Below are 20,272 nucleotides of genomic sequence, written 5' to 3' on the forward strand. Positions count from 1 at the left end.
GGGAATATGTGAAATTACACCCCAAAATACATTCTGTTGCTTCTCCTGAGTACGGGGATACCACATGTGTGGGACTTTTTGGGAGCCTAGCCGCGCACGGGACCCCGAAAACCAAGCACCGCCTTCAGGCTTTCTAAGGGCGTAAATTTTTGATTTCACTCTTCACTGCCTAGCACAGTTTCGGAGGCCATGGAATGCCCAGATGGCACCCCCCCCCCCCCCAAATGACCCCATTTTGGAAAATAGACACCCCAAGCTATTTGCTGAGAGGTATAGTGAGTATTTTGCAGACCTCACTTTTTGTCACAAACTTTTGAAAATTGAAAAAAGAAAAAAAAAAAATACATTTTTTTTGTCTTTCTTCATTTTCAAAAACAAATGAGAGCTGCAAAATACTCACCATGCCTCTCAGCAAATAGCTTGGGGTGTCTACTTTCCAAAATGGGGTCATTTGGGGGGGTTTTGTGCCATCTTGGCATTTTATGGCCTTCAAAACTGTGATAGGTAGTGAGGAGTGAAATCACAACATTATGCCCTTAGAAATCCTGAAGGCGGTGATTGGTTTTTGGGGCCCTGTACGCGGCTAGGCTCCCAAAAAGTCCCACACATGTGGTATCCCCATACTCAGGAGAAGTAGCTAAATGTATTTTGGGGTGCAATTCCACATAGGCCCATGGCCTGTGTGAGCAATATATCATTTAGTGACAACTTTTTGTAAATATTTTTTTTTTTTTTGTCATTATTCAATCACTTGGGACAAAAAAAATAAATATTCAATGGGTTCAACATGCCTCTCAGCAATTTCCTTGGGGTGTCTACTTTCCAAAATGGGGTCATTTGGGGGGGTTTTGTACTGCCCTGCCATTTTAGCACCTCAAGAAATGACATAGGCAGTCATAAACTAAAAGCTGTGTAAATTCCAGAAAATGTACCCTAGTTTGTAGATGCTATAACTTTTGCGCAAACCAATAAATATACGCTTATTGACATTTTTTTTACCAAAGACATGTGGCCGAATAAATTTTGGCCTAAATGTATGACTAAAATTGAGTTTATTGGATTTTTTTTATAACAAAAATTAGAAAATATCATTTTTTTTCAAAATTTTCGGTCTTTTTCCATTTATAGCGCAAAAAATATAAACCGCAGAGGTGATCAAATACCATCAAAAGAAAGCTCTATTTGTGGGAAGAAAAGGACGCAAATTTCGTTTGGGTACAGCATTGCATAACCGCGCAATTAGCAGTTAAAGCGACGCAGTGCCAAATTGGAAAAAGACCTCTGGTCTTTAGGCAGCATAATGGTCCGGGGCTCAAGTGGTTAAATTATCCATAGCCTTTACAGGTTACCAGTTAAGAGTTACACAGGAGGTCTGGTGCTAGAACAGTTGTTCCCATTCTGATGTTCGCGGGGATAAATCACATGTGGTTAAATCACCGTTTACATATGTGTTCTGGACCTACATGCGCATTCGGGCATAAGCGTGCTTTAAAAAACATTTTAAATTTCATTCACTTTTTTTTTTTTTTTTTTTTTTTTTACACTTACATCTTAAATTCTTTCTATTGAACTTTATTGCAATCACAAGGGATGCACAACATCCTTGCAGCCATGATCCTGATATCATCGCTCCCATCTGAGGATGTATTTATAAGTACAGTAGACGTAAAGTGGTTAAGGGGGAACTCTGATCTAAAGGGGGTGGGGGAGCGCTAATCTAAAGGGGGGACACTGATCTAAAGAGGGGTGGGGGAGAAAGATAGTTTGAGAAAATTGTTGTAATTACAAATGTTTTGCCATTCTCATGTTTAGGTCTTTTGCTTGTATTGGTATGACACAAAGTGGAGAAACAAAAAAACAAATCTGACACATTCCATGCAAAACTCCAAAAATGGACTGGACAAAATTATTGTCACCCTCAATTTAACATCTGGTAGCACATGCCTTGGAAAAAATAACTGAAATCAGTCGCTTCCTGTAACCATTAATTAGTTTCTTACGCGCCTCTACTGGAATTTAGGCCCACTCTTCTTTCGCCAACTGCTCCAGGTTAGAGGTCGACCGATATGGGTTTTTCTCTGCCCGATGCCGATGCCGATATTTAGAAATCGCGGTGGCCTATGGCCGATATGTGATGCCGATTTTTTTGGGCCGATATATTTGGCCGATTTTTTTTTTTCCTTTCTTTTTTCCCTTCATCTCATAAAATCTAACAGTTAGACCCCTTTCACACTGGGGCATTTTTCAGGCACTTTTGGGCTAAAAAGAGCGCCTGTAAAGTGCCTGTAAAATGGCTCCCCTGCAGTCTCAGTGTGATATCCCGAGTGCTTTCACACTGAGGCGATGCACTGGCAGGATGTAAAAAAAAGTCTTGCAAACGGCATCTTTGGAGCGGTGTATACCGCTGCTCCACCACTCCTGCCCATTGAAATGAATGCGCACCGCTGCCGAAGCGCCTGCAAAGCGTTTTGGCAGCGGCGCTTCAGGGGCACATTTAACCCCTTCCTCGGCCGCTAGCTGGGTTATAAGCGCCCCGCTAGCAGCCGAATAGCGCCTCTAAAATGACGGTAAAGCGCCGCTAAAACTAGCAGCGTTTTACCATCAACGCATGCCCGCTCCAGTGTGAAAGCAGCCTTAAGTAATACAGAAATTTTTTTTCATTTAAACATTAAACAAAACAAACCTTCAATCAGTTCACTTGTATGTATAATTTAGAAAAAAAAAAAAAAAACAAAAAAAAAATATCTTAAATAATAAATACACAAAAACAGGTAATCAAAACTTTTGGACGAAAAAAAATGGGCTAACTTTACTGCTTAGGTTTTTTTTTTTTAATTCATTACTGTATTTTTTTTTTTTTAAGTTGCGTTTGAAAGACCGCTGCGCAAATACCGTGTGACATAAAATATTGCAACAATCACCATTTTATTCCCTAGGGTCTCTGCTAAAAAAATATATATAATGTTTGGGGGTTCTAAGTGATTTTCTAGCAGAAAATACAGGATTTTTACTTGTAAGCAACAAGTGTCAGAAAAGATTTAGTCTTTAAATGGTTAAACTGAGAACTTCTCCACACGGAGTTCAGTCTATTGATAAAAAGAACCTGAAAGATACAATGTATCTTCTTATCAGACTTGGCAGGCTGCCCAGAGGAGGAGAGAATCCTCTCCACAGATAACCTTAGGAAACTTGCATTAACTTCTATTACAGAAGTCATTTGCAAGTCACGGCTGAAGTTATAATCGGCCTTTTTTATCAGCACAATCGGCCGATGCCGATTAAGTAAAAAACGCCAAATATCGGCCGATATATTGGTCGACCTCTACTCCAGGTCTCTCAGATTGGAAGGTTTTCTTTTCCCAACTGCAGGTTTGAGATCTCTCCACAGGTGCTCTACGGGATTTAGATCTGGATTCATTGCAGGCTAGTTCAATACTCTCCAGCACTTTGTCTTAAACCATTTTTGGGTGCTTTTTGACGTGTGTTTTGGGTCATTGTCCTGCTGTAGGACCCATGATGGAGGCCCAATTTTCTGACACTGGGCCCTACATTGAACCCCAGAATTCTCTAGTAGTCTTCAGATTTCATAGCGCCATGCACATGGTCAAGACATGACATCCAGTGCCTGAAGCATCAACGCAGCCCGAAAACATCAGTGAACTTCCACCATGTTTTACTATAGGAAACAGAACAAGGGTGCACACACTGCTTCAGGCAAAAATGGACACACCCGGTCCAAGGTGCTAATCCCAGCTCATCACTGTAGGCAATATCAAAAAGATTGATCGCACACTTGAATCCAAAAGATGCTGTAGAGATTGCTTTATTGTCACGAGCCAGACAAAATTGCAATGATGATCAGTTGACGCGTGTATTTTTTGACTATTTTGTGATCAGATGTTTTAGCATTTAAGAAATGTTGGTTAAGTTTTGTGTTGATTGCTCTTTAACTACAGGTGTTAGGTGTTTGATTTGATATACGCCTTTAAATAGCTTGTATTGTGAGTATTTCAATTGTTGTGAACAAACACGGTTCTTTTTGTGTGAAACGTGTCCACTGATCATCATTGCAATTTTGTATGGCTCATGACAATAAAGAAATCTCTACAGCATCTTTTGGATTCAAGTGTGCGATCAATCTTTTCTTCTCTTCTTGATGTTTTACTGTAGGGACTGTATTCTGTTCTTTAAAGGCCTCATTTCATTTTCTGAAAACAGTAGAATGGGCTTTACCAAAAAGCTGTAATTCAGTTTTGTCTGTCCACAGCACATTCTCCCAAAAGGATTTTGGCTTCCTCAAGTAAGTTTTGGCAAATCTCTTTGATCATTTTTTTTCTTTTGTCCATGTCGAGGGAGATTAGCTACAGTGTGTCATGGGCTGTAAACTTCTTAACAATTTTGCGCACTGTGGACACAGGAACACTAAGATCTCTGGAGATGGAATTGAAACCTTGAGATAGTCAATGCTTTTCCACAAATATTGTTCTCAATTCCTCAAACAATTCTTTCCTGATCGTTCTCTTCTCCATGCTCTGTGTGGCACACAGAAGCACAACAGAAAGTTTGAGTCAATTTTTCACCATTTTAAGGCTCGGTTCACACTGGGGCGACTTGGGATCCGACTTGTACGCCCTCAAGTCGCCCCAAGTCGCTCCAGAAATAGTTTCAATGGGAGTTAACGCTAGCGTCTTAATAGACACTACTGAAGTCGCTCCGACTTCAGAGCGTACTCCCTGTACTACTTTGATCCGACTTCAGCCTATTGACTATCATTGAAGTCGGATCAAAGTCGGATCGCCGTCTCGCATGATCCGACTTCGGTATGCGACTTGTGCTCAGATGATCTTGAGGGGAACTCCGCGCCAAATTTTAAATAAAAATCCGGCATGGGTTCCCCCTCCAGGGGCATACCAGGCCCTTGGGTCTGGTATGGACCTTGAGGAGAACCCCCTACGCCGAAAAAAACGGCGTGGGGGGGTCCCCCCCAATCCATACCAGACCCTTATCCGAGCACGCAGCCCGGCCGGACAGGAATGGGGGTGGGGACGAGCGAGCGCCCCCCCCCTCCTGAACCGTACCAGGCCGCATGCCCTCAACATGGGGGGTTTGGTGCCTTGGGGGAGGGGGGCGCGCTGCGGCCCCCCCACCCCAAAGCACCTTGTCCCCATGTTGATGAGGACAAGGGCCTCTTCCCGACAACCCTGGCCGTTGGTTGTCGGGGTCTGCGGGCGGGAGGCTTATCGGAATCTGGGAGCCCCCTTTAATAAGGGGGCCCCCAGATCCCGGCCCCCCACCCTATGTGAATAGGTATGGGGTACATGGTACCCCTACCCATTCACCTAGGGAAAAAAGCGTCAATAAAAAACACAGTACACAGGTATTTAAAATAATTTATTAGGCAGCTCCGGGATCTTCTTCCGACTTCGGGGGTCTCTCCGGCGTCTTCTCCCGGTGTCCGCATCTTCTGCCGGCTCCACCGCTATCTTCTGGCGCTCTTTTGCCAGCGGTGGTCCGGACCTCTGGATCATCTTCTTCCCTCTTCTCTTCCAGAGATGTTGACACGACGCTCTCCCCAGCCAGAATGGTTTCTGTGCGCTCTGCAAGGGACTTATATAGGCGGTGACCCCGCCCCCTTATGCCGTCACAGTCCCTGGGCATGCTGGGTCTGTGACGTTTTAGGAGGCGTGGTCACCGGGTGATGACCACGCCCCCTTATGACGGCACAGCCCCAGCATGCCCTGGGACAGTGACCTCATAAGGGGGCGGGGTCACCGCCTATATAAGTCCGTTGCGGAGCGTTCAGAGACCATTCCAGCTGGAGAGAGCGTCGTGTCAACATCTCTGGAAGAAAAGAAGAAGGCAGAAGTCCGGACCACCGCTAGCAATTGAGCTGCAGAAGATAGCGGAGGAGCCGGCAGAAGATGCGGACACCGGGAGGAGACGGCGGAGAGACCCCCGAAGTCGGAAGAAGATCCCGGAGCTGCCTAATAAATTATTTTAAAAACCTGTGTACTGTTTGTTTTATTGACGCTTTTTTTCCCTAGGTGAATGGGTAGGGGTACCATGTACCCCATACTCATTCACATAGGGTGGGGGGCCGGGATCTGGGGGCCCCCTTATTAAAGGGGGCTCCCAGATTCCGATAAGCCCCCCGCCCGCAGACCCCGACAACCAACGGCCAGGGTTGTCGGGAAGAGGCCCTTGTCCTCATCAACATGGGGACAAGGTGCTTTGGGGGGGGGGGGGGGCGCACACTTTTTTTTTTTGTGTCATACCAAAAGAAACAAAAAGTAATAAACATGAGAATACCTAAACATTTGCAATTTTCTGGGCAAAGTGGTGCATTATCTGACAGAGATATTTTTGGCCATGACTGTATATTATATATAATGATAAATAAATCAATTCAAGTGAGGAAAGAAAAAGAATGCAGTTCAAGCATACAAAACACAATAAAATAAAAATCAGAGAATCTAATTTTAAAGCGGAGTTCCACCCATTCAAAAGTCAGCAGTTAGAAAAAGTGTAGCTGCTGACTTTTAATAAACAGACACTCACCTGTCCCACAGTCCAGCTATGTGGGCGCACAAAGCCTCGCTCCCCTCCACCCAACTCCTCTCTGCGGCACCAGCATCGTAACTGTGGGTGCCCAGCTGTGGCTTCACAGCCGGGCGTGCACTGCACATGCGCTTGCCGTGCGTTGTGAATGGCTGGGCAATCTTTTGGGACCTGTGACATGTCCCAGAAGATTGCAGGGAGGGAAGAGGGAGAGGTGAACTTCCTTCCGGTGCCAGGGGAGGAAGTGCCTGTCAAAACTGGGTACCCGCTCTGCTCCCCTCCAAATAAATGACATGTCAAACGTGGCATGTCAGGGGGTCACCAGTACTTAAAGCAAAAGTTCCATTTTTGGGTGGAACTCCGCTTTAACCACTTTGTTGCACATCATTGTGTCAGTAAAATAACAAGTGTGGAAATGCCTGCTCCCTCCATGTGAGTGATGTCCGTACAGACACTCATCAGAGGAAACCCTGCTGGCTGTCTTCTCCTCTACTCAGCTATGCAAGGAGAGGTGGCAGCTTATTCCAGGTCAGTCTTCCTCTAGTAAGCATCTATACAGAAGTTTATCAAAGGCAGTGAACCTAATGTGCAAGTTTATGCCTGTTAGACCAAGTGAAAATTGTGGCTGATATCTGCACCACATTGTGGTGTATAGATTCGTTTATAGAGCACAAAATGTATGACAAAACACAATTTTCAATTTTACAATTGACACAACAGTTTTGGGAAAATTAACACTAATTTAACAGAATTACCAAAAATTCAATGATATTTTAAGCAGACCAAAAAGGGAGAAAATAAGAGGAGAAGCTCATTGCTGAGCTGGCCATATAAGTAGAGCTGCACGATTCTGGCCAAAAGAAGAATCACGATTTTTTTTGCTTAAAATAAAGATCACGATTTTCTTGGCGTAACATCATCTTTCACATTAAACAAAAAAATTGGGCTAACTTTATTGTTTTTTTATTAATTCATTAATGTATGTTTTTTTTTTTTACAAAAAAATTGCTTTTGAAAGACAGCCGTGCAAATACAGCGTGACAGAAAATATTGCAACAACCGCTATTGTATTCTTTAGGGTCTCTGCTAAAAAAAACATATATAATGTTTGGGGGTTCCAAGTCATTTTCTAACAAAAATATTCAGATTTTAAATTGTAAGCAACAAATGTCAGAAAAAGGTTTAGTCTTTAGGCTCATACATACAATCGGACTTTGTACAAACTTTCCCGTGGATTTTTGTAAAAAGGGCGTTGGCCGTAAACTAATTAAGCATACACACGGCAGGATTTTTTCGGCAACAGACACGAACATAGTGACGTTTCAACGTACTGACGACACTTCAAAAAGAGGACGTTCAATTCTCCGGCACCACCCTTTGGTCAACTTCTGTATTGTTGTCTGATCTTTTGCATTGGTTCTGAGCATGCGTGTTTGTAGTTTGTACAAAAAAGTCTGATGGTTTAGTGTACACACGATCAGACTTTGCTCCATCGGACTTTTGTTGCTGGAAAGTTTGTCCGTTCGCACAGCCAACAAAAGTCTGATGAAAACTGAAAAAGTTTGTCCGATGGAGCGTACACACGGTCGGATGTTGCCTTAAAACAGCTAATTTGCATGTTTGTTGTCAAAAAGTCTGATCGTGTGTACGGGCCTTTTCAGTGGTTAAACTTCCCTCAGACCAAAGTTCATTCCTGTGATCTAAGTGTTATGCAGCGTACACACGACCAGACTTTCTGAACGGATGCACTTGCCTACACACGACCGGACTTTCCGGCAGACTAGGTCCGCCAGCCTTCACCATGGACTTCCGACGGAGTTACGGAGTTCGGGTCTGGTATGGATTTTAAGGGGAACCCCCTACGCCGAAAAGACGGCGTGGGGGTCCCCCTCAAAATCCATACCAGACCCCTATCCGAGCACGCAGCCCGGCCAGTCAGGAAAGGGGGTGGGGACTAGCGAGCGCCCCCCCCAGAGCCGTACCAGGCCACATGCCCTCAACATGGGGGGTGGATGCTTTGGGGGAGGGGGCGCCCCGCGGCCCCCCCACCCCAAAGCACCTTGTCCCAATGTTGATGAGGACAAGGGCCTCTTCCCGACAACCCTGTCCGTTGGTTGTCGGGGTCTGCGGGCGGGGGGCTTATCGGAATCAGGGAGCCCCCTTTAATAAGGGGGCCCACAGATCCCGGCCCCCCACCTTATGTGAATGAGTATCGGGTACACTGTACCCCTACCCATTCACCTAGGGAAAAAGTGTCAATAAAAAAAAAAAAAACACACTAGACAGGCTTTTAAAGTAATTTAATAGACAGCTCCAGGGGTCTTCTTCCGGGGGTCTCTCCGGCCTCTTCTACCGGCGTCCGGTTCTTCTGCCGCTCTTTTGCTAGCGGTGGCCCGGACTTCTGCCTTCTTGTCTTCTTCCCTCTTCTCTTCTTCCGATGTTGACAAGACGCTCTCTCCGGCTGTAATGCTCTCTGACCGCTATGACTTATATAGGCGGTGACCCCGCCCCCTTAAGACGTCACAGTCCCTGAGCATGCTGGGACTGACGGTTTAAGGGGGCGTGGTCATCAACGGTTGACCACGCCCCCTAAAGTCACAGTCGCAGCATGCCCAGGGACTGTGACATTTTAAGGTGGCGGGGTCACTGCCTATATAAGTCATAGCGGAGCGCTCAGAGAGCATTACAGCCGGAGAGAGCGTCGTGTCAACATCAGAAGAGAAGAGGGAAGAAGACAAGAAGGCAGAAGTCCGGGCCACTGCTAGCAAAAGAGCGGCAGAAGATAGCAGAGGAGCTGGCAGAAGAACCGGACGCCGGGAGAAGAGGCTGGAGAGACCCCCGAAGTCGGAAGAAGACCCCCAGAGCTGTCTAATAAATTACTTTAAAAACCTGTCTAGTGTGTTTTTTTTTATAGACACTTTTTCCCTAGGTGAATGGGTAGGGGTACCATATACCCCATACTCATTCAAACAGGGTGGGGGGCCGGGATCTGGGCACCCCCCTCCCCCAAAGCCCCCACCCCCCCCCCATGTTGAGGGCATGCGGCCCGGTAGGGCTCAGGAGGGGCGCTCGCTTTCCCCACCCCCTTTCCTGACCGGCCGGGCTGCGCGCTCGGATAGGGGTCTGAGATGGATTTCGTGGGGGACCCCACACCGTTTTTTTCAGCGTAGGGGGTTACCCTTAAAACCCATACCAGACCTAAGGGCCTGGTATGCCCCGCGCTCGCCTCAATAGGAAAATTTGTTTTCCCTATTGCAGCGAGCGCGAGATGCAGTACCCTGCCCTTGCGTCGTATCTGGTCCGTCGGACCAGCATACAGACGAACGGGCTTTCCGTCAGGAACTGAGTCCGGCGGAGTTTCGACGTAAAGATTTGAAGCAAGTTTCAAATCTAAGTCCGTCGGATTTCCGACTGAAACGGTCCATGGGAAGTCCAATGCAGCCCACACACGGTCGGATTGTCCGCCGGATTCAGTTCGTCGAAAAGTCCGCCCGTGTGTACGCGGCATTACATTGTTTCTCTTTATCTATGTCTAACAATATTGTCATAAACTTGGCAAGCTACCTGGATTTTTTTTTTGACAGCTGTCAGCTGTGAGTAGAGAACTCTGCACTGAATCTGGAAAATGTATTGTTAAGATCAGGAGGGGGTGAGAATCGCGATCTAAATCTTTAACGATTTTACGCACAGCTCTACCACATACCATTCGATTTTTTTCATTCAGCCTGTGGGCTAAACAAATGCAGTGCATATGGATGAATCCCCCTGCTGGGTTATCATATTTTGACATCCGCCTGTCAAATTAACTGAACAGCAGGTGCATCTGATTGGATAGAGCAGTTGTTTGGCTGACAATTTTATACCCAACGCCTTCAAAATATTCAAATGAAGGATGTTGGATGGAAGGGGGCCAGCAAGGCCACCCGCTAAGCGAACTTTGGCCGGTTCATCAGGAAATGCCCAAAATGTAAACAGTGGCGTTGATTTACTAAAACTGGAGCACTCAGAATCTGGTACAGCTGTGCATGGTAGCCAGCTTCTAACTTCAGCTTCTTCATTTAAGCTTTGGCAATAAAACCTGGAAGCTGATTGGTTTCTATGCAGAGCTGCACCAGATTTTGCACTCTCCAGGTTTAGTAAAATCTCCCCAAGTATATGGCAAGCTTTAGGGTTTACATACACTTTAAAGCTAATGGCTCAACATAATTACAGGCAACTAGCATTTTCAGCATTTGTTTTTCTTATAACAAATATACTACATTCACACTCAAAACATAATATATTTAGAAGTAAGAAATTCTGCAAGGAAAAAGATCTGCGCCTACATTCACAAGGTATACATTTATTAGAACAGTATGATTTCTAGCCAGCTATTCGTAAGTGTTCAGCTCCTCCAGACAGTCAGATAGGAACATGATCTGAATTACTATGCATTATCTGAAGGCTAGTTACTATGCATACCAAATACACAACAAACTACCTTTATCTTCTTTCCTAGGGCAGCATTCACTAATTGATCAATGCACTAAGAAGTTTCAGATCATGTACAGAATAAAATCATGACAAACTGCCAGTAATGCAGAAGAATAATATGATGTAAGCCTAGGGAATAGAAGATTGATAGAAGTTGGATATATATCACAGGTAACATTAAAAAAGAAAATCAAACCACAGAAAGGACTCTCAAAATGCTGCTGCATGGAAGGGGAGGATGGGGTTCAAGCCTAATTTTAGCCTAAATTAAAAGCAGAAAAAATCGGCATAGTTTAATATGTGCCTTGTTCTGATCCTTCTTTTAGGAGAAATTTTCAGTGTTTCAAGCCCCCCCACCTCCACCTCTGTAAACGTCTGGTGTGGCATGGGTTAATACAGGTAAAGGGTTGTCAGGAGCTTGCATCAAGAAAGCTCTACTATGCCCGCCCTTTTCTTCCAGATCTGTCATTCATGGAAACCATACTAAAGTTTCTATGAATGTGAATGTGAGACAGGCAGATGATTGTTAGCTCTGCCCTCTCCATTCAGAAATCCAATGTGGTTCATGAGTTTTCCTAAAACATGAAAAATCGTCACAAGGACACATCACACTAAGCCCTGGTTCACACTTACTGCGGGAATGAAATAGTAGTGCGAGTTCAGCTGAACTCACACGATTTCACTCCTGCATGTCAGTCCCGAATTCGGGGGCGATTTAGGAGACATCTGTGTGGATTTCTGCACAGATATCAATGGAAATCGCACCCCGAAATCGCTAAATATAGTACAGAAACTACTTTTGGGAACCGATGCGGCGTCGCACCGTTTCGGGCGCTGACATTGCCAGCAATTGCTGCCAATTTGGCATGTCAAATTGCACCAATGTGAACCAGGGCTAAATGTAAGTTATATCCCTTTTGTTTCTGTTTTTAATCTTGGCTAAACGTAGGCTTTAAACTTTAATTCCAATTATAAAAAGTAGTAGTACAAGGCCAGCAATGCAGCTATGATCCGACATATGCAGGGCTCACCTCTTCACACAAACATTGTTTATACACACACATGTTCACAAGTAGTGATGAGCCGAGCGAAAATTACTAAAGTTCATATATATTTTGTGAGCGGGGAACAGGTAGCAGGTACAAAGCTCCTTGGGATAAGCAGTCTCTCAGGCACAGATACCAAATCCAAAAGTGACAAAACAGTATTCTGTTGATTTGTGATATTTACAAATCTATATACAGGTGCTGTACAGTGTCTCAAAACAAACAGGAACAATAATTGCAAAACAAAAACCTAGCCCTGTCTCAGCACTAACTATACAAACACACAGGCCCTAACAGGTTGAGAAAGCCTACTGCTTGTCAGCTGTCACACATACAGCAAGTTTTTACCAACCTCTTGCTCTCATTAGACAGGAGTTGTCAGATTCCCAGGCTGAGAGCACTGACTATCTGTCTCAGGTGAGTATAAATTGGCCTGGGGGAGAGGACCAAGATCCGAACTGGATTGTGGATCAGAGAGCTCTAAATGTGTATGAGAGGAGCCTGGGAGATGTATAAACCCCCCCCGGACAGGACTTTTCCCAGCTCTCTCTGGGATGCTCTGCTATATTCGCGCCCCCCCCCCCCCCCCCCCCACACACACACACGGGTTGGAACACCTGTGGCCCAACAGGAGTGAACAAGGGACAGAGCATCTACATTCCCCATCTCAACACCTGGCCTGTATTTTACTATGAAGGAGTAATCCTGTAGAGCCAAAAAACACCAGTTCAACCGTCAATTCGTCTCCTTTTGGGTCATCCATTTCAAGGGAGCATGGTCAGTTATTAAATCAAACTGGCACCCTAACGAATAGTAAACCTTTGTCATTGCATTGAGCTTTCTGAAGTTTTTGGACGAACACAATAGGACTAAACCATTTACTATTGGACTCCTCAATAACATCTAGCTTCAGCATCCTTTTGACTTCATCACGTTAACAGAACCCTTTTATGTAAAGATATTTTTTACCTTTTGTCTATTTTTGAGATGTCTAAATTTTGAACAAATTCAAATTTTCTAACGACAAGTATCGCCATCCATATGGCGCAACAATATGTTTGAATTGTCTATAGGTAAATTTCACAACGGTATCTAAGCCCATCCATGGTACTCCTCTCTGTGATTGATTTGGCTTGGTCAGCGTCTCCTCTCGTGGAGGCCTTGGTGCCCAATTATATGCTCTGATATCACCCATCACAGACAGGTTTCTGAACCTCCTAAGCATTGGAGCCAGAGCCTATTGGTTGAGAATTTCCTGCCACCCCTCTTGGATGCACCTATGTATGTATGTACTTGGTTCAATGTACTGTATCTTATGTATTTTTTCAGGCCTGAGACTTGTATAATTAATATATACACATTTTTATCTACTCAGAGAACAATGTCCACACATGTTCTTGAGGAAGCCGCGAGGCGAAACATGTAGCATTCATGTGTGGAAAACTGAACAAATATGTGGATATAGTGGTGCATAGAGAAAACGACCCCTGTGCTTTTTTCTATGTGATTATTGTCTGTCCTTTTTTCATGTCTTTGTAATAAAATAATGATTTTTTTCATACTTTGTTGTGATATATCAATAGTATTGCAATAAGCACCCACAAAGTCCCATACCCCCAACATGCTCTTTTTTTTTTGTTTGATTTAAAGGGACGATGGTGCCAAATTAACATATCTGTGTTTTGATCACTATAATCCATCATTCCAAAAAGGATGGTATGTTTATGATACAGTGGATTTATAACCACTTTAAGGTCAGCAAACTCTAACGTAGCTTCAAGGTCAGGAGAAGGCTGTCCACCTTCACTGGCTTTGGGGACTTCCTCGGGCTCCTCCAGTTCTCCTGCCAGAACAGAGAAAGGAGAACCACGAGAGGAGTCCCCAGAATCCACATTGTCAGTGCTGGTCCAAAGTGCTGGCTCAGCCACTTATAGTGACCGGAACAGGACGATCCCACAGTTCCCAACACTTAGGGAAGTCCCTACCAATGATGGCCTTGTGCACTAACTATACAAACCCTAATAGGCAGAGCAAGACTACAGCTTGTCAGCTGCCACATATACAGCTTGTAAGTTTTTACCAACCTCTTACTCTCACAGACAAGAGTTGTCTGATTCCCAGGCTGAGAACACTGGCTGTCTGTCTCAGGTGATTATAAAGTGGCCTGGGGAGAGGACCAAGATCCGAACTGAATCGTGGATCAGAGATCTGTAAATGTATAGAAGAGGAGACACTACATCATGAAATGCAAATATTATGAACCAAAATGTGTGTTATTACAAATTCAAAACACCTGTCTAGGTTCATGATGGGAGCACATTCTTACAGAATGATATGCACATTGCAGGTGAGAACATTGCTTGGAAAAGCATAAGTACAAAAAATTATCTTGCACATATATAATAAAATCAAAACATTAAAGGATAGGTTCAGTTTTGGGAACATGTAACATGTTTTTGCTCCTGCAGTGGCTCGTCGATCCAAGCTCTTAGCATGACAGCAGTACAGGGGGAAGTTCCCTATACTAGCTGTCAAAATTTGGAAACAGCATGGCCGTATGGGGCTCCACCCGTGAATGAACTACCAGGGTGCTGTTGAGAGTTCTCGTAGTTCATTGATTCTTCTTGTCATTGCATCATTTCCTGTCCGTATAAGGTACGACTGACAGTCTGCAGGAGCCTGAGCTTGCACTTGTGATCTGCAGATCACATGGTGCAATGCTTTCCAGGCTCCTTAACCACTTCCTGCCCGGCCTATAGCAGAATGATGGCCATGAAGTGGTTCAGTTATCCTGACTGGGCATCATATGATGTCCAGCAGGATAAGCCGCGATCGCGCTCCGCATCTCCCATCTAGGTAAAGAGCCTCTGACGGAGGCTCTTAACCACGTGCTCAGCTGTGTCAGCTGTGTCCAATCACAGCTGATCACAGTGTAAACAGAAAAAGCCGTGTATCACACTGACAGGCGCAAGTAAAGGAGAGCCGATCGGCTGCTCTCCTGACAGGGGGGAGGGGGTCTGCACAAATTGAATATCAGTGCAGACTCCCGAGGATGCCCACCCAGGGCCACCAGGGATGCCCACTAGAGCCAACCAGTTGTGGCAATCATTTCCCATTAGGGATGGCACTCTGTACCCATAAGTGATGCCTGCCAGCGCCTCTGATCAGTGCTGCCTATCAGTGCTGCCCATCAGTACCTATATGTGCCATCCAGTGCCGCCTATGAGAGCCCATTAGTGCCACCTCATCAGTGCAGGAGAAAACTTATTTTATCAAAATTTTCGTTCTTTTTTTATTTGTAGTGCAAAAAATAAAGACCCCAGGAGGTGATCATATACCACCAAAAGAAAGCTCTATTTATGGGGAAAAAAAAATTATAAAAATTTTGCTTGGGTACATGATAATGCAATTGTCATTCAAAATGTGAGAGCGCTGAAAGCTGAAAATTGGTCTGGGCAGGAAGATCTATAAGTGCCCTGTATTGAAGTCGTTTAACCACTTCAAAACAGGGCACTTTCCCCCCTTCCTGCCCAGGTCAGCTTTCAGCGCTCTCACATTTTGAATGACAATTGCATGGTCATGCAACACTGTACCCAAACTGAATTTTTATAATTTTTTTCTCCACAAAGGGCTTTCTTTTAGTGGTATTTGATCACCTCTGGGGTATTTATTTTTTGCTAAACAACATTTTTGAAAAAAAAAAACGGAGTTACTTACCGGTAACATCCTTTTCCAGGAATCTTTCAGGACAGCACCATAGAGAGACACCGGCTCCTCCCCTCTTAGGAAACACCGCCTTCCAATTCAATATTTAAATCTCATCCTCCCAACGGCCCCTCAGTTCTTCACGAGTTCCTCCGGCCAGCTGGGGAGACACAAGAATACGTCATACAAATCTTTATCTTACCTGACGTTCTCATGCGATGAGTTCTCATAGATAATCAAAAACCTGGGTGGGTACTAGTGCTGTCCTGAAAGATTCCTGGAAAAGGATGTTACCGGTAAGTAACTCCGTTTTTCCCCATTCATCTTTCAGGACAGCACCATAGAGAGGATAAGCGAGCACCTTACCTTAGGGAGGGACTACTGCCTGCAGCACCTTACGCCCAAAGGCTTGGTCTTTGGCTGACAGCAGGTCCAATCTGTAATGCTTCACAAACGTGGAAAAACTGGACCACGTTGCTGCTCTACAGATCTGCTCCGGAGAAGCACCAGCCCACTCTGCTTGAGAAGTTGCCACTGCCCTGGTGGAATGTGCTTTAATACCCTCCGGGGGCTCCAAACCCCCGATCACATAGGCCTGGCTAATGGCCAACCTTAACCATCTGGCTATTGATCGTCTAGAGGCTTTGAACCCTTTCCTAGCCCCTGAAAACAATACAAAAAAAGAATCGGATTTCCTAAACTGTTTTGTACTATCTAAGTACTGAAGGACGCACCTTCTAACGTCCAGTTTGTGAAAAATATGCTCCTGTTCCCTCACAGGATTCGAACAGAAGGTAGGTAAAATAATTTCCTGGCCCCTATGAAAACTAGAGGCCACTTTTGGTAAAAAGGCCGGATCCGTTTTAAAAATCAAACGGTCCGGAAAAACCTGAAAAAAAGGCGCCCTAATAGAAAGGGCTTCGAGTTCACTTACTCTCCTTGCTGTGGTGATCGCCACCAAAAACACAGTTTTGAGGGTGATCAACTTCAAGGTACAGGATTCCAATGGCTCAAAAGGATCCCCTGTAAGAGACTGTAAAACTAAGGAAAGATCCCACACTGGGAATGGGGAACTTTTAACAGGCCTCTGTCTGCCTAAAGCTCTAAAAAACCTAGCTACCCAAGGATCTATAGCTAGCGGCTTTTCCAGGAAAACGCTTAGTGCCGATACTTGTCCTTTCAAGGTGCTAAGGGCTAATCCTTTGTCCGCTCCTGCCTGCAGAAACTCTAATACTGCTACAGAACTTCGTACATCGAAGGAGCTTTCTGTGCACCAACTGTTAAAGCGTTTCCACACCTTTAGGTAAATGGCTTGCGTCTCTCTTTTCCTGCAATTTAGGAGAGTTGTCACTAGCCGATCCGAGAAACCTTTGCCCTTTAGCAATTCTTCCTCAGTAGCCACGCTGCGAGGTTCCATCGCTCCACCTGAGGGCAACAGATTGGACCCTGAGAGAGAAGATCCTCCCGGATAGGCAGAATCCAGGGAGGCTCCACTGTCAGACTCTTCAAGAGGGAGAACCACGGCCTCCTTGGCCAGTGTGGTGCGATCAGAATGAGGGTTGTGTCTTCTGACCGAAATTTTCTCAGAACTGCTGGAATCATTACGGGAGGGGGGAAGGCATAACACTTTGAGAAACGCCAGCTCTGAGCTAGTGCATCCACCCCGGCTGCTCCGTCCCATCTGTTTAGGGAAAAGAACAGACGAGCTTTCGTATTCGCCTTTGAGGCGAAGAGATCCACGGAGGGGACCCCCCACTTCCGAGTAATCATCTCGAAGATGTCCTGGTTCAAGACCCAGTCGCCTTCCTTCAGCATTTTTCTGCTCAGAAAATCTGCTACGTGGTTCTGCTCCCCCTTCAGATGTATTGCAGAGAGAGAGAGAATGCTCCCTTCGGCCCACCTGAGGATGGATTCTGCCAGACCCCACAAGGATCTGCTCCTGGTTCCCCCTTGCCTGTTGATGTAGGCCACTGCTGATGAGTTGTCCGAACGGACCCTCACATGCTGCCCCAGGAGTTCTCTCTGAAAAGCTCTGAGAGCCAACTCTATTGCTCTCAGTTCCCTCCAGTTCGAGGACTTCTTTGCGTCTTCTTTTTCCCAGGTGCCTTGCATCATCTTGGAATCTAGGTGTGCTCCCCACCCTGTGCCGCTCGCATCGGTCGTAACCGTTATGGACACTGGAAGAACCCACTCCAGGCCCTGTGAGAGATTGGACCCTTTCCTCCACCACCAGAGGGACCTTTTGACCTGACTTGGCACAGATATAAGGGAGTCCAGAGATGCTGGACTGTGGTCCCAGACACTCAGAATAAACAGCTGTAGGGGGCGAAAGTGCAGCCCTGCCCACTGAACTGCCGGAAGCGCGGAAGTCAGTAAGCCCAGTGCTGACATTGCTTTCCTTACTGAGATCTGACTGCTGCCCTGGAGCAGTAATATTGCTCTGTCCACCTTCTGGATTTTTTCTGCTGGAAGGAACACTTTTTGTTTTGTCGAATCCAGTACATAGCCCAGGAAGGTGACCTTTTGGGCCGGAACCAAACTGGATTTTTCCAGGTTCAAGAGCCATCCCAGGTTTTCTAAGCTGTCTCTTGCTACCTGAAGATCCTGGTACAACTGCTCCGGGGAAGGAGCAAACAGGAGTAGGTCGTCCAGGTACGCGACTACAGAGATGCCTCTGAGCCGTAAGAAAGCCAGGACCTCCACCATCACTTTGGTGAAGATGCGGGGGGAAGAGGATAGTCCAAAGGGGAGTGCTTTGAACTGTAGATGAAACGTTCCTTCCCCAGTTTTCACCGCCAGTCTGAGAAACCTCTGGTAACTTTCTGCGACTGGAATGTGCAGATAAGCGTCCTTTAAGTCTATTGACGCCATGAAGCAATTTGGGGGAAGAAGCGCTTTCACCAAATAGATAGAATCCATCCGGAATTTCCTGTAGGTAATGGAGACATTCAGAGGCTTCAGATTCATGATAAGCCTGAATTTTCCCTCCCCGCCCCTTGCCCTTCTGCCCCCAAGCTTTTTTCTGCCGCTCTCCTTTTGGGGTTTCAAACTTTCTCTGGGGGCGAAACTTTCTTTTAGCCTGCTCCCCAAACTTCTTTTTAATGGGAAAGGCCTTTTTCTTATCGGCCGTCCGGTCTAAAACGGTCTCTAACCCTGGGCCAAACAAGAGATCTCCTGTGAGGGGAATTCCACAGAGTTTAACTTTAGACGCGCTGTCTCCTTGCCACGTCTTAAGCCATAGGGCCCTTCGAGCCGAATTAGTGAGGGCTGAAGACCTTGCGGACATGCGCACTGATTCGGCGGAAGCGTCCGCAATATACGCTACACCCTTAAGTAGCATGGGAAAGGAAGCCAAAATAGTCTTTTGGCGTTCCTGCCTCAATATGCGCCTTTATCTGCGTAAGCCAATATTCCATATTGCGGGCCACTACTGTGACCGCCATGGCAGGCTTAAGGTTTCCCTGTGACGAATCCCAGGACTTCTTTAAGAGAGAGTCCATCCTTCTGTCCATGGGGTCTGCAAGAACCCCCATGTCCTCGAAGGCCAGATCTGTTTGCCTGGAAACCTGAGAAAAAGCAGCATCCAGCCTAGGGGTCTTATTCCAGACTAGAGACTCCCCTTCTGAAAAAGGAAACCTTCGCTTCAAAGCCCTTGAAAAGAAAGGTTTTCTCTCAGGATCTTTCCATTCATTCTTTATGGCCTCAACCAATACATCATGGACTGGGAAATCCTTCCTTTTTTGTTCCCCAAGACCTTTGTACATTTGGTCATGGAGCGATAACACCTTCTTTTCTTCCTGAATTCCCAAAGTGGTGTGAATAGCTCCCAAGAGCTCCTCCACTTCGTCCAGGGAAAGCTTATAGCGAGAGGTTTTTGTGGATTCCCCATCCACCTCCTCCACATCCGATTCCCTTTGAGAATCTGAAGCGGTGCTATCTGGCTCCTCCTCAATTTCCACTCTGGAGCCCCCTGGTCTCTCTCCACTAACAGAGGGAGTATCCACTGGGCTAGGTGTAACACTCTGCTGCACTGGTAAAGGACTGCTTTGGGCTTGCGGCAACTGGAAGCTAGAAAAGAGTGCCTTAAAGGACTGAAAGGTGCTAGAAAGCTCTTTGACGGATGCAGCAAGATCTGTACCCTGTTCTGCTGCCTGTTCCCTGACTAATCCATCAATGCACTCCTTGCAAAGTGCCTTGGTCCAGGATTCCCCCATACTAACTCTACAAGAGGGGCATTTTTTCTTTGAACCATGAGGCGACTTGCTTTTCTCTGTGGTTTTCTGAAAAAGAAAGAGAGAGAGTCGCCATAAATGCCCAATCCCACCAGTGCTTTTACAGAGGACCACCAGGAGTGCCCCCCCCAGGACCAACCACCACCAGGGTCCCAGACACACTCCCCTTCCCCCCAACCACCAGTGAGGGGAGAACACCCGTGAAGCTATCGGGATTTAGGTAAGGGAACACCACCCCAGGGTTCCACTTACCTTAGC

The 20,272-nt window shown here is 45.8% G+C and overlaps 1 protein-coding gene across 3 annotated transcripts in view; it reads right to left on the reverse strand.

Moving 5' to 3' along the window:
* Positions 1-20,272, reverse strand: part of PLRG1 (pleiotropic regulator 1) — a 113,438-nt gene that overhangs the window by 85,813 nt on the left and 7,353 nt on the right. The window contains exon 2 of one of the 3 annotated variants that reach the window (XM_073605421.1): positions 14,162-14,285. The exons of the other annotated variants lie outside the window; for them this stretch is intronic. The gene's annotated coding sequence lies outside the window, so the exon portion shown is untranslated. The remainder of the gene's footprint in view (positions 1-14,161; positions 14,286-20,272) is intronic. 3 annotated transcript variants of the gene reach the window in all.

The sequence above is a fragment of the Aquarana catesbeiana genome, linkage group LG01, assembly GCF_042186555.1.
Source record: "Aquarana catesbeiana isolate 2022-GZ linkage group LG01, ASM4218655v1, whole genome shotgun sequence".
NCBI lineage: Eukaryota > Metazoa > Chordata > Amphibia > Anura > Ranidae > Aquarana > Aquarana catesbeiana.